Below are 8,925 nucleotides of genomic sequence, written 5' to 3'. Positions count from 1 at the left end.
TTAGCGACAGGTGGCACATGCCAACATATAAAAACAACTTAGCCAATGATTAGATTATATAACACAAGGCCAGTGATATATGCATAAGCAATAATTATTTTTTGAATGCTAGTGAAATTATAAAACGTGTAAAGAGGTGCAAGAAAATAAGACACAAAAGGATGTAATTCCACTCAAACAGTAGGAGAGAATTACGCATAAAATAAAACATAAACTTGTAGTAGAAAATAGTTGAAACATAGTGGAGAATTCTTGAAATTTTATTAGTTTCTAAATAGAATATTTTGCTTCAAAACCCCTTATTAACACTTTGAGATGAAAACATGGGGAAAAGAAAATAACGGGCATTTCCTTAATTCAAGGCTTAAGGTGTTCTTTAGATAGTAATTCATAAGCGAAGATAACCATTTAAACCACAAAAAGGAGAGTTTGATGGATAGTTAACTATAGGGAGATGAACGTGGAGGGCTAAACTTTTGGATCCAATTCTTAAAAGACAGAAACTCCCATGAAATGAGGTGATACCACTTCATTCCCTAATGTGCCAATGAACTTTCTTTTGTGAAGAAAATACTCGATGGCTGATGGAACACTGAAAAAAATTCCTGAATATATTTTGATATATGTACTTGTGAGACTTCCGGTGAGACTTCCGGTGAAACTTCTCATGCGATTAAAATGTGTTTCAAAAACTTTGTACACTCTCATCAAATCTTCATCTTTCATCAATCTTCATTTAAACCGTACAACCATCAGCACAAACGATGAATTCATTCTCTTCAAGCGCTCCATTAAAGAAGAGCCCGGTGAATTTAAATCTATCTTGTCTTTTGTTTCAACTAAAACTGATGGTGATGATCTTTGCATGATATATCCGGATCTGGATATCTCATATCTGACTAAACTTTACTTTGGTATTAGTCATGGGTTCATAGGTCCCTGCAATGGTTTAGATTGCATTGACGGATGAGGTAAACACTGTCTTGCTTAATCCAGCTACAAGACATTATAGGGTACTCCAACCCAACCCTTTTGATTTTCCACTAGGTTTTCATCATTCCATTGATGTTGTTGGATTTGGTCTTGACTCGATTGCAAATAACTGCAAGATTGTCAGAATCTCTATTGTTCACGGAGAGCCTCCTTTTTACGACTTCAATATGAGAAAACGGAAAGTTGATGTTTATAAATTGAGCGTCGAGTCTTGGAGAGAACTAAATATGGATAATCAACATTTTCCCCATGTGAATTGGTATCCATGTTCGGGGGTGTTCTACAAGGGGACCTCTCATTGGTTTGGGAAAACAACTGTTCTGGTAATTCTTTGTTTTGACATGAGCTCTGAGACTTTCAGAAAAATTAAAATGCCCAGTGCTTGTCATTTTTATGATGGCAAGTCTTATGGTCTCATAATCTTAAATGAGAGTCTAACATTGATTTGTTACGCCTGTTCATGGGGTAAAAATGAGCACTTAGAAGATCTTTTGGACATTTGGATAATGAAAGAGTATGATGTTAATGAGTCTTGGACTAAAAAATACACAATTATTAAACCTCTTTCGGTTGAATCTCCATTAGTAGTTTGGAAGGATCATTTCTTGCTTTTGCAAAACAAACATGGCCTTTTGATTTCCTATGATCTTAAATCCTGTGAAGTCAAGCAATAGAATCTACATGGTTGGCCTGAAAGTTTGAGAGTTACCATTTATAAGGAATGCTTGACTCTAATCCCAAAAGGAAGCAAGCACTGTACTCAAGTTCAAAAATTTTGATTCCGATGTCTATGTATGCTAGATTTGTTTCTTTGGGAAAAGGCATTATTTACACCTCATATTATATAAGAAAAGTTGAAGTCATACCTAAACTATATAAGTGATCTATTATACACCCTAACTATATAAAGTGATATTATTACCTCCCCGTGACCCCCATTCTAAGGCGCGTATGTTACACTTATTATAGGCGCGTCCAGCCTATTAAATTTCAAAAGTAAACGGCTAAAAACATTAAGGAAAAAGGCATCGTTTTCATCCCAAACTATAATCGAAAAGTTGAATCGACACCTAAACTATATAAATGACCTATTACACACCTAAATTATAAAAAAAAATGATACTTTTTACTCCCTGGATCTGACGTGGAAAATACATAATTATTTAAATAAAAATTGACGCGTTTAAATTAAATATTAATGCAAAAAAAAATTAAAAAAAAAAAAACTAAAATACTCCTCTCCCAACCCCCAGCATCCATCTCCCCTCCCCCACCCCCAAACAATCATCTTCTCCATCACCCCCACCTCCAAACTATCATTTTCTTCATCACCCCCCACCCCGAAACTACAACCCCAACCCCAAACCATTTTCTTCTTCATCACCCCCACCCCAACCAACACAATTTCTTCATCACCCTACCTCTAAATTCCAACCCCATCCCCAAATAACACAATTCATCCTCCACCTTCATCGAATCCATGTTAATTTCACGATGAATAAAATCAAATTGTATTTGATGTTTAAACGGACAAAATCAAACTTTATAAAAAAAAATATAAAATTTTGTAGCAAGGATGTTTTTCGGTAAATTCTCGTCGGAAAAGTCGAATTCATCATCGACTTTCTCCTCTCTGTCTGTTAATTATTAATCCATCCAAAAATGTAACTTGCTGCCATATTAGTTTTTTTTTTTTAAATTATAGCTGAAAAACAAATAGAAAAAGTACAAAAATGTGTTGGTCATTACCATTTAAAACGCAGAGGCCAACAATCGAGTGGTCATTTTTTGAAACAATAATGGCCATTATATCTGAGAATTTTTTATTTTTTTTTTAAGAAAAGATGATGAGTTACGGATAAAGAACAATGTTAGAAGAAATTAATTGCTATGATAATTTTGTTGGTGGGATAAATTTTATGGTGGTGAATATGATGTAATGGAGGTAATGGAGGTTTTGGACATTGACAACAATGGAGGTTTAAGACATTGAAGAAGGGAAAAAAATTAAATCAAAAAGAAAAAATAAAAAATTATAAAAATAATAAATTTATTACATTTTTGGATTATGCTGACGTGGCAGTGCGTGTAAAACACCACACAAGTGGTGTAATGCCTGACAGGGTGTAAAAAGTATCACTTTTTTATAGTTAAGGTGTGTAATAGGTTACTTATATAGCTTAGGTGTGGATTCGACTTTTCGACTATAGTTTGGGGTGAAAACGATGTCTTTTTTCTTATTTTTTTGGATTATGCTGATGTGGTGCTGACGTGGCAGCGTGTGTAAAACACCAAACCACATGCAAATGGTGTAATATCTGACAGGGTCTAAACTTTTTTATAGTTAAGGTGTGTAATAGGTCACTTATATAATTTAGGTATGGATTCGACTTTTTGACTATAGTTTGGGGTGGAAACGATGTCTTTTTCCTTTAAGTTCGTAAAAGGTACTTCTTATTTTTTTAATTTACTTGGTCTATTTTGACATGACAACGCAAATATTAAGAAAGTAGAAAAACTTTTGAATCTTATGATCTTGAAAATATGTCGAATGTTACAAAATGTCATCTAATGTTATGGAGAAAAGACATTATTTCACCCTTTGTTTGCACAACTTACTTTATACCTTCAACTTGACCGATAATTATTTAGCCCCATAACAATTTTAAAGTGAATTAATATTACCCTTAGTGCTGAAATGACATTTATAAAATAGAACAAAAAAAGCGTGTATTTTATTTTTTAAAACAAGAGATGATATATATATATATGTATACTAGTTTCTCGATACGTGCATTGCACGTGTGTATGAAGTTAGAGTTATGCAGTACTCTTATATATTTTTATAAATAATATTAATTGATTTAGAATAAACTTTTGAATTAATAAACTTTAACATAATATTTTGAATAAATAAAATTTTAACAAAAAGTTCAATTTGATTCGTTTGATTTAAAACTCAATATATTTAAATTAGGTGCACAAGGTGAATAAATTAAAGGAGCCAATGATACTTTTTCGTAGAAACTACGGTATATTTACGTACAAAGTTACCTACTTGATCTCATTTTACTTATCGTGATCAATATTTATTAGACTGTCCATTAATGACCGTAATAATGTATATAAATTGATTAATGACAATATTATGCTAGATTACCTAGTATACTATATATAATGAAATATTATATTTTCATGTTAGCTCACTAAATCATTTCTTATTTCTTATTTTTGTCCTTGCAATCTTCATAAAAAAATTTCTGGGACGTCGTAATATTTGGACTTAAAGATAAGAATGTCGTTTTAATATCAATCTTTAAATAAAAATTTGATTTAAATAAGAGAAAATGGTCTATTACCCCAATCTTTAGTCGAAATTCCAACTACACACTCAATCTTTAAAGGAGACCTATTACCCCTCTAAAAATTTTTTTACCGAATTTATTACCGCCAAGTTGCTTACGTGTCAATGGACATGACTACACTGTCCATGGACGCGTCAGTTGTCTCTTTTCACTTTAAATTTTTAATTTTTTAGTTGCCACATCATTATTTTTAATAATATAATAAATATTACATTATAATATATATTATTCAATTCTCTCTTCTCTTTCTAATTAAGAATTTCTAATTTCTCCACTTTATTAAAGTGTGTGTCCCAACAGTCTAAACTCATCTTCTTCGATGAAACTTTTTAGCCATTATAAAGCAAGTGTAAAACACTTAACCTTTCCGTTTTACTTTTATTTTTCCAAGATCATCAAAAAATTTAAAATCGATATTGTCCATTATTTCTGATTTCAACGTCGTCGTAAATTTTAAAATGGGTATTGTTTATTATTTTTGACTTCAAGGTCGTTGAAAATTTTAAAATTCTCTACTGTTTCTAACTTTAAAGCCATCGAAAATTTTAAATTCGGTATTATTCATTGTTCTCGGCTTCAAGGTCGTTGAAAATTTTGAATTTGGTATTGTTCGTTGTTTCTGGATTTAAGATCGTCGAAAATTTAATAATTAATATGGTCATTGTTTTCCACTTCAAGGCTGTCAAAAATTTTCAAATTCGATGTTGTTTATTATTTTTGACTTCAAGATCGTTAGAAATTTTAATTTCGGTATTGTTCATTATTTTCCACCATCCCGCCGTCGTCGCCACTACTGGATTCACCATGAAATTTCAGAATTCCTCTTTAACTCTTGAATTATGATTCTTCAACTTGTATATAAAATTATGACATTTTGAAAATCAAATTCTTTGTTAAAATTCAAAAATGACAATAAATTTCTCCACCATCTCCCTCATCGTTCTTACCACCTGCAACAACTGTAGTGTCGATGAATGATGGTTTTTCCACCAAATCTTACTGGTTCCATTTCAAGATCAAGAATATTCCAACCCCTTTTAAGATCTACAGCCAATATGCCTAACTAGTTTAATGATTAAAGAATATAACACCTTTAAAATCTCAAAACAAGAAAAAGACTCAACCTTTTCAAGAATCCAAAATTTGCATAAAGGGTGTCACCAAAACTAATTGTCTTTTTCAAATTAAAGCTTTTTCAAGAATCTAAAATTTGCAAAAAGGGTGTCACCAAAACTTATTATTTTTTTCAAAGTAAAGCTTTTTCAAGAATCCAAAGATAGTAAAAGGGTCATCTTGAAACTTTCTTTTTCTACCCAATTTTGGATCAAATGTGAACAAAAATTGAAAAAAAACTTGTGTTATGTAAAGCAAAAGACACGAACTTATAACAACAATAAGATGATTGCTTGAAAAGCCACAACCAAAAGTTTAGATTAGAACAAAAATCTTTTAAAAAAAAGAGATGAAATCTTGATTTAGAGATAAGAGAGAGAGTAGAGAGGGAGATGAAAAGGTTTAAAGAGAAGAGAGAGGAGAGAGGAAAATTAAAATAAAAGGATGAAAGATTTTTTTGTTTTGTTTAGAAATGAAGAATATTGGCGTGGGCCCAGGCGCGTGGAATGTACCGATCTGTTATTACTTGATTTACGTTGACAGTCAGCAACTAAGGGGTAATAAATTCGGTAAAAAAAAATTTAGTAAGGTAATAGATCACCTTTAAAGGTTGAGTGTGTAGTTGAATTTTGATTAAAGGTTGAGGAGGTAATAGACCATTTTCTCTTTAAATAAACATAAAATGTTGAAAGTTTGTTTCGACCATTACTTTGTATTTGAAAAAATAATTACACTACAAAAAAGGGGTCAAATGCGGGGATTAATTTTAAGATTTGTGGGGGTTTAAAACTCCCGCAAAATGTAATTCCAGCGGTTTTCAAAACCCCCACAATACAAGCCGTCACAAACAAGTTGTGACAGTTTTTAATTAATTTGTGGGAGTTATTTTGCGACGGTTGACCCCCCGTTACTCTAAATTTAATTCATTTTATAATATATTTCTATTCAAAAATTACGGGGGTTTAAAACCTCCGTATATTTTTAAAAAAAAATTAGTAGGGACCATCAATTTTTAATAACTAATTATAGATTCTAATTTTAGCTCAAATTTAATTGTTAGATTCTAATTTTAGCTCAAATTTAATTGTTCCTTTAGGCATAACCTATAATCCAATATTTGTTCAATTCATATATATTAATATAACGTGAGTAATTAAACATTGTAATTGACAAGCATAACAAAAATACATTGAACATTAAACTTCAAAATTAAAGTTTCAACATTAACATTTTCAAACTCAAAATTTTCAACATTAACTAATATCTTCAAACTCCAAAATCAAACTTAAACACAAAACCTTCAATATTCTAAGATTCACTCCAACCATACAATTACATCATCATAATTGAATATCCAAGACAAATACAACGAAATCAAAGAATGTCATTACAATTATGATCATCACGTGATCTCCTTGCATCCATGGACGAAATGGGTCCACTAGCCGCATCTCTTGGCTACATAAAATGCAAAGTATAAAAATCAATCAATAAACTTTCAGTCCTTATTATAAACAAGAAGTTGTAGTGAACATCATGCTTTTAACACCATGAAGGAAAATTTTTCAAAATTCCAAAGAAAATCAAGCCTCTATAGTGAAATGTCGTTATATTATTACTAAATTACTTACTTTCTATTCAATTATGTGTGATACATTATTTTTTTAATTTGTTCTTAAGGAATTTATCATGATCAATCAAACATCACCGCATAAATTGAAACGGATAGAGTATGTATGTGTAATTGTGTATATACGTAGAGTCATGGATCTATACAAATTGGACCTCCATAAAGCCTTTCTTAGACCATCAAAGAGTAGAGAGTTACAATGGTGTACATGTATGCTTGTGGGGCAGACTAAGGAGTAAAGGACACGAGGGTAGATACAATTCAAACACATCCTCAGAGAAGGAAACACGCTGACAAATGTTTTAATTAAAAAAAATTTGATTTGATGTACAAGAACTTGTTTATTATTTCAGGAGCTGCTTATTGAATCCAGGAGATTAATCTATACAGACAAGCAATATGTTCCTCAGTTGAGGTTAAGTCAAATAAAGATAAGAACACCAGATTCGCTGCGACAACTAAACATACACATCATCGGTAGCATAACATCACAATAAGGGATAGTACACACATTACAAATCTCCATAAAATAATAAATTCAGTCTTATGTTACAGTCAAAATAGGGTTAATATGACTAATTTACGTTGGTTTGTTTCTTTAAAGTGTATATATATGTGATTCATTCCTTTGGAGAGATATAAGTCGAAGATTATATCATCTGATAAGCTAACTTATAGAATTTTGATAAGATTTATCCTTTAACCAAACTGATAAGCACGTACCAACAATTCAAAGCTTAAAGTTTGTCTTCTCCAGTACTAATTTCATAGTGTCAGAGATTTTTCAGTGAGTTGAGATGAAAAATCACCTAAAGCTCGAAATAATTTAAAAGGGTAATATCGCTAGATAAAAGAGAAATTTGAAAAAATTGACACAAGAAGAGTGGGCTAAGTGAAAAAGGTACATTGGTTTGTCACAGTATCCAAAAGAAAATTCTGAAAATTCTGTCCAAACTGTGCACATCCAGTATAATTAATGAGTAGATAAGAGCATAGAGGAAAACTTACAAATAAGTTAACTTAGGAATATAAGCAATGATATATGGTATAACTCCTGTCATCCTATTGTAGGATAGATATCTGTAACAACCAGAGCAATCGAATTAAGCATAATGTCATTTATTAACTACTAACAAGAGAAATTAGCTATTTTTAACCCAAAAGACCAAAGCAATCAAAGAGAAGTTTCTTCTCGGAACTTACAAGATCTCTAAGTTTGTCAAATTTGCAAGTTGTGCTGGAACACCTCCAGTAAGATAATTATTATTCAAGTATCTGCACGTTACAACATGTGTTAAGTCCTTGAATTAGCATATAATCCATAACACTAGCAGTAGGACAACTTCAAGCGATTTAACACTAAAAGAATAATCAACTTACAGGTTGCGGGGAAGCGGAAAGCATCCTTCAATATGTATGAGTTCTCTTATAGTTTCAAACTAACAATTGTTACCAACATCCCTGGAATTGAATGAGATCACGGTGACATCCAGTCCGACACAGGTTCCATATGCTAAAGTAGACAAGAAGTTAAGATGGTATCTTACAGGTGTCGAAAATGTTGTAAGGTACCCAGTTCAGGTGGAATACGTACAGTAAAATGATTTTCATGTAGATGAAGATAACGAAGTTCAGGAAGATTAGCAAGCTCCTTCGGTATTTCCCCTTTGAAATTATTAAAAATTAGGTAGCTGAAAAATATACATATCAATTATAATTCTATAACAGCAAAATCGATCTGTGGATAAAGAAGCTGAAAAGGCACTCACAGATGTGTTAACTGCTTTAGTTCACCTATTTCAGGTGGAATGACATCTTGCAGCT

General features: G+C 31.6%; 1 long non-coding RNA gene and 1 pseudogene across 2 annotated transcripts; one reads left to right on the top strand and one right to left on the bottom strand.

The window, feature by feature from the left end:
* The first annotated feature begins 474 nt into the window (after window positions 1–474).
* LOC107855457 lies at window positions 475–1,843 on the top strand (annotated as a pseudogene).
* A 4,907-nt stretch (window positions 1,844–6,750) lies between these two features.
* Window positions 6,751–8,925, bottom strand: LOC107857249. 2 transcript variants are annotated; one of them, XR_007052294.1, is made up of 6 exons: window positions 8,871–8,925; window positions 8,696–8,792; window positions 8,482–8,614; window positions 8,305–8,376; window positions 8,110–8,181; window positions 6,751–6,929 (listed from the first exon to the last, which is right to left on the bottom strand). It is a non-coding gene; the product is annotated as an uncharacterized LOC107857249 (long non-coding RNA). The 2 variants fall into 2 exon arrangements; XR_007052295.1 differs by having other exon boundaries at window positions 8,696–8,766.

The sequence above is a fragment of the Capsicum annuum genome, chromosome 1, assembly GCF_002878395.1.
Source record: "Capsicum annuum cultivar UCD-10X-F1 chromosome 1, UCD10Xv1.1, whole genome shotgun sequence".
Taxonomy (NCBI): Eukaryota; Viridiplantae; Streptophyta; class Magnoliopsida; order Solanales; family Solanaceae; genus Capsicum; species Capsicum annuum.
This window is presented reverse-complemented; position numbering and strand designations above follow the sequence as displayed.